Source organism: Mandrillus leucophaeus, unplaced genomic scaffold (assembly GCF_000951045.1).
Source record: "Mandrillus leucophaeus isolate KB7577 unplaced genomic scaffold, Mleu.le_1.0 Scaffold367, whole genome shotgun sequence".
In the NCBI taxonomy this organism is placed as follows: Eukaryota; Metazoa; Chordata; class Mammalia; order Primates; family Cercopithecidae; genus Mandrillus; species Mandrillus leucophaeus.
Window position 1 is genome coordinate 574,165 of NW_012103887.1, and position 5,164 is coordinate 579,328.

Consider the following 5,164-nt stretch of genomic DNA (forward strand, 5'->3'; position numbering starts at 1 on the left):
CAGTCAGTTCTCCTGGAAGTTGAAATGTGTGCATGCCTTGGCCTGAAGGACAGGCTTCTCCACTGGGTGTATTCATCCCAAGACCCAACCTTGGCAACCTTCAGCTCTGATCCTTTAACTGAGAAGTGATTCCTTTATAGAGCTGCATTTTCCACTCAAAACAGCATTTATTTTTGCAAGCACTTTTCTAACATAGATGGTAGGCTTTTCCAGCATTTTATATTGGTCTGTATTTATCACATAGCTGCCTATTTTCTCTTTCTAATTTGATTAGCATTTATTACATAGAAAGATTAATATAAATAAAAAATTTTAAATACACTTATAAGAGAAACCAAGGCATGCTAGAGATACTCTTTTCTAGGTGCATACACTAGTAGTTGGGGAATTTGATGTAGAAGAGAGAGGAAAACGTGGCGTTCATGGTCTCACGTGAATGAGTAGGAGGTTTATTGTAAGGAAGAGGAACAATGAAAAGATAAAGAAATTTTGCAACTGCCATGTGGAAAGCACCTTTAAATAAAGAGCAAAAGTGGAATATTTTGTGCAATGTCCTTCTTCAAGTTCTTCCTTCGAACTTAAAAAAAGTTCCAATACTCTGACTGCTTTGAGACATAAACAGGGGTCACTGGGAGTATGCAGTGGACAGAAGAGATGGGCAGTTAGGATGGGACAACAGCTAAAACTTAACCTAAATCAGGTGCTGGCAAGAGCAACAGCAAGTGTAAATGCACAGAGAGTCAGAAATACTTGGGTTATATATGCACAGGAAGAAAATCCAAATCACCCTTTCTCATAAACTCCAAGTTTTGCATTCCTAGTCTGGTCTACCTCTTTCACTTCTAAACGGAAATAAGTGGTAGAATAAAGTGTTCTGATAGAAGAGTAAATCACAATTCTGTGCTTTGAATATGTGACCAAGACAGATACTGGTACCAGAAGTAGGGTGTTATGTAGCAAACACCTGGAAATGTGGAGCAGCTTTGAAAGTGGGTAATGCATAGAGACTGAAAGAGTTTGAAGGTGCGTACTAGAAAAAGCCTAGATTGTTGTGAATGAAGGACAATTCTAATGAGGGCTTAGAAGGAGAGAGCTGTAGGAAGAGCCTAAATCATCTTAGAGATTTTCTAAGTGGTCATGATCAGAATGTTGGTAGAAATACGGACAGTAAAGTTCATTCTGCTGAGGTTTTATTTGAAAATGAGGAATATCTTACTGGAAACTGGAGGAAAGGCCACTCTTTTTATAAAGTGGCAAATAACTTGGCTGAATTTTATCCATGTCCTGGTACTCTGTGGAAGGCAGAACCTAAGGACAATGAACTCGAATATTTGATGAAAAGTATCTCAACAAACCACTCAGGGTGCTGCATGGCTTCTCTCGACTGCTTAGATATAGAAAAACGCAAAAAGAGCCTTTTGGCTCTCTAACCAGCACCATGGCGGCTGGCAAGAACAAGCGCCTTACAAAAGGCGGCAAAAAGGGAGCCAAGAAGAAAGTGGTTGGTCCATTTTCTAAGAAAGATTGGTGTGATGTGAAAGCACCTGCTATGTTCAATATAAGAAATATTGGAAAGACGCTCGTCACCAGGACCCAAGGAACCAAAATTGTATCTGGTGGTCTCAAGGGTCATGTGTTTGAAGTGAGTCTTGCTGATTTGCAGAATGATTAAGTTGCATTTGGAAAATTCAAGCTGATTACTGAAGATGTTCAGGGCAAAAACTGCCCGACTAACTTCCATGGCATGGATCTTACCCGTGACAAAATGTGTTCCATGGTCAAAAAGTGGCAGACAATGATTGAAGCTCATGTTGATGTCAAGACTACCGATGGTTACTTGCTTCGTCTGTTCTGTGTTGGTTTTACTAAAAAACGCAACAATCAGTTACGGAAGACTTCTTATGCTCAGCACCAACAGGTCTGCCAAATCCGGAAGATGATGGAAATCATGACCCGAGAGGTGCAGACAAATGACTTGAAAGAAGTGGTCAATAAATTGATTCCAGACAGCATTGGAAAAGACACAGAAAAGGCTTGCCAATCTGTTTATCCTCTCCATGAAGTGTTCGTTAGAAAGTATAAGTGCTGAAGAAGCCAGGTTTGAACTGGGAAAGCTCACGGAGCTTCATGGTGAAGGCAGTAGTTCTGGAAAAGCCACTGGGGATGAGACAGGTGCTAAAGTTGAATGAGCTGATGGATATGAACCACCCGTCCAAGAATCTGTTTAAAGTTCAGACTTCAAATAGTGTCAAATAAAAAGTGCTATTTGTGAAAAAAAAAATGCAAAAAGACATAACTTAATTAAAGATGGAATTTATTATCAAAATAGAAATAGAACTTAAAGATTTGGAAAATTCTCAGCCTGGCCATGTAAAGAAAAAGAAAGTGTGTTTTGGAGCGAATATTAAGGGTGTGGCTAAGCAACTGTTTGAAATGGAGGTTAATATGGATAGAAGGAAGCCAGGTGCTATTCACTGAGACAATGAAAGAATAATCGCAAAGGCGTTTCTGAAATCTTTGTGGATACCCCACTCTCACAGGCCCAAAGTGCCATGGCCTCGTGGGCAGAACAGTTTCAAAAGAGGGACCCAAGGTGCCTGTGGCCTCACTGCCCAGGGTCACCTCAAATCTCTGCTCCCTGCATTCTGGTGCAGCATTTCTTGGCTGCCCTAGCTGTTACTCAAGCCACTCAGCAGGGTACAAGCTGTATTACACGTTGGCATCCATGTGATGCTAACTCTGCAGGCACACAGAGTTCATGATCTGTGGAAACATGACTACCTCCACCTAGATTTCAAAAGATGCCTTGGAGAGCCTTGGAGAACAGGCAGAGAACTTCTACCAGGAGAAGACTGCCACTGAAAATTCCCACCAGAGCAATGCCCAGAAGAGGCATGAGGTTGGAGCAGCCTATGAGATCTGAGACATGTAGGGCCACCAGTGTGCAGTGGCAGCCTGGGGGAGCCCCAGGCACTTGAGTCTAACCCATAACAGCTTCAGCATGAGCTGAGCTCAGGCAATCCATGGGAGTAGGATCCCTTGGAGTCTTGGGGACCCAACCCCTGCCCCAGTGTGTCTGGAATAAGGGACATGGAGTCAAAGAATATTATTCTCAGATCTCAAGATTGAATGTTGTTTGCCTTGTTGAGTTTTAGACTCACTCAGGACCTATTACCCCTTTCTGCCTTTCCGTTACTTTTTCTTAGAATGGGAATGTCTATCTGATGCCTGTCCCACTACTGTATGTTAAAAGTACCTTGCTTTATTTCACAGGCTCACAGCTGGAGAAGGAATTTGAATCAGAGAGATCGTACCACAAGTTTTATCTGTACCTGATTTAGATGATATTTAGTTTAGATTTTGGACACAGATTTTTAAGTTGATGCTGGAATAAGTAAAGATTTGAGGGGCTATTGGAATGGAATGAATATATTTCATATGTGAGAAGGACACAAATTTAGGGGAGACTGGGGCAGAATGCTATGGTTTGAATTTGCCTGTCTTTCAAAATTTATGGTAAAGTGTAGTCCTCATTGTCATAGTATTAAAAGATGGGTCCTATGGGGAAGTGATTGAGTCATGAGAGATCTGTCCTCACGAATGGATTAGTGCCTTGTCACAGGGGTGGAGAAAACTAACTTAGGTCCCTTTTGTCCTGCCATACACAGCAACAAAGCACCATCTTGGAAGCAGAGAGCCGCCCTCACCAGAACTGAATGCAGGCACCATGACCTTGAACTTCCCAGCCTCCGGACCTGTGAGAAATAAATTTCTGTTCTTTATAACTTAGCCAGTCTCAGGTATTTTGTCACTGCAACTCCAGTGTACTAAGTCACAGTCTCAGGAAAAAAGCATGCGTTCCTCTTTTCTCCCAGTTAGTGCTGCCAGGACCTCCAGAACTCCGGATGGATTCCCCTGGCTGACACTTGAAAAGATTTTTGCTCTAACTTAATAGATAGGACAGACTGGCAAAGCCATAGTTAAATCAGTTGGAGGAGCCACAAATCAAATCATCTTCACAGAAAGGTACAAAGCTAACAAGTCCCAATGGTAATGAGGTTTGGGGAATTTTTTTTTTTTAGTTGGGGGGTGGGCATTGTTGTTGCTCTTTGGCTTTCTAGACCAGTAAGCCTGCCAGCAGGAATTGCTTACACACAGCTGTCATTTGGGTTCAGAGTGACTCAGAACACTCATAAAGAGATATAAACCACACGTGCCACCACATGCTTCTGGGCCACCCGTGACACAGAGTATATCATTCATTTTCTGACACTTATTCACCATCTGCTCAGGGAAACCTCCAGAGCAAATTAGTGTAGCCCTCACTTTCAGACATTAAAATCTACAGTTATGGGCACAGTAGCTACCCTGTGACAAGCATAGCGTTGGGCATTTAACAAATGTTTTCTCATTTAATTCTCACTACGTCCTCAAGCAATGCTCTCCCTTTATGCAGATAAGTTTGTCCAAAGGCATCAGGCACTAGTGGCCAGGGAGAATCTAATCTCAGATTTGTCTGGAGCCAAAATTCACACACTTTTGCAACATCAGGCAGAGCTAAGGAGAAGTTTGCTCACAGGTCTCTCCCCCAGTCCCACCTCCTGGCACACCTTTCCCTGTCCTCTCTGCAGCTTTTCCCAAACACCCAAGGCCCAGGTGTCCACTTTTTGGGCCTTGACTTAGGTTTCTATAAAATAGAGTTTTTCCTAGTCCTGCCTTCTCTCATTAGGGATTTACCCCACAGACCATGACACTATGATATCAGTCTCTTCTGTATCCTTGCAGGTCTCTCTAGGTACATGAGATGAGTCACAGTAACCTGACTCATGTCATGGTCTTGATACTTAGCATAGCTTGACATTCAATGCCTACCAGAAAATCTCTTTGTATTTTAAGAGGAGCCATTATTAATAACTCAAAAGAATGAGTTATGAAAGCACAGCATTATCTAAAATTAATACACTATACATGAAGGATGTACTACAAATGTAGACTTTTCCTCTTTCTATAATTTCTCTCATCCTAATCTGGAGGCCCTATCCTTACTTATAGCAGCTGGTAAGAAATCTTGGAATTTTCCAGTATAATGTAATTTTATTTTTTCTGGTAAATAGCACTTCATATCTCACAATCTAAGTTTTAACTTCTTATCTACAGTGTTTCT

At 41.8% G+C, this 5,164-nt stretch overlaps 1 pseudogene; it reads left to right on the forward strand.

Moving 5' to 3' along the window:
• Window positions 1-1,438: 1,438 nt before the first annotated feature.
• LOC105546745 lies at window positions 1,439-2,228 on the forward strand (annotated as a pseudogene).
• The last annotated feature ends 2,936 nt before the right edge of the window (window positions 2,229-5,164 follow it).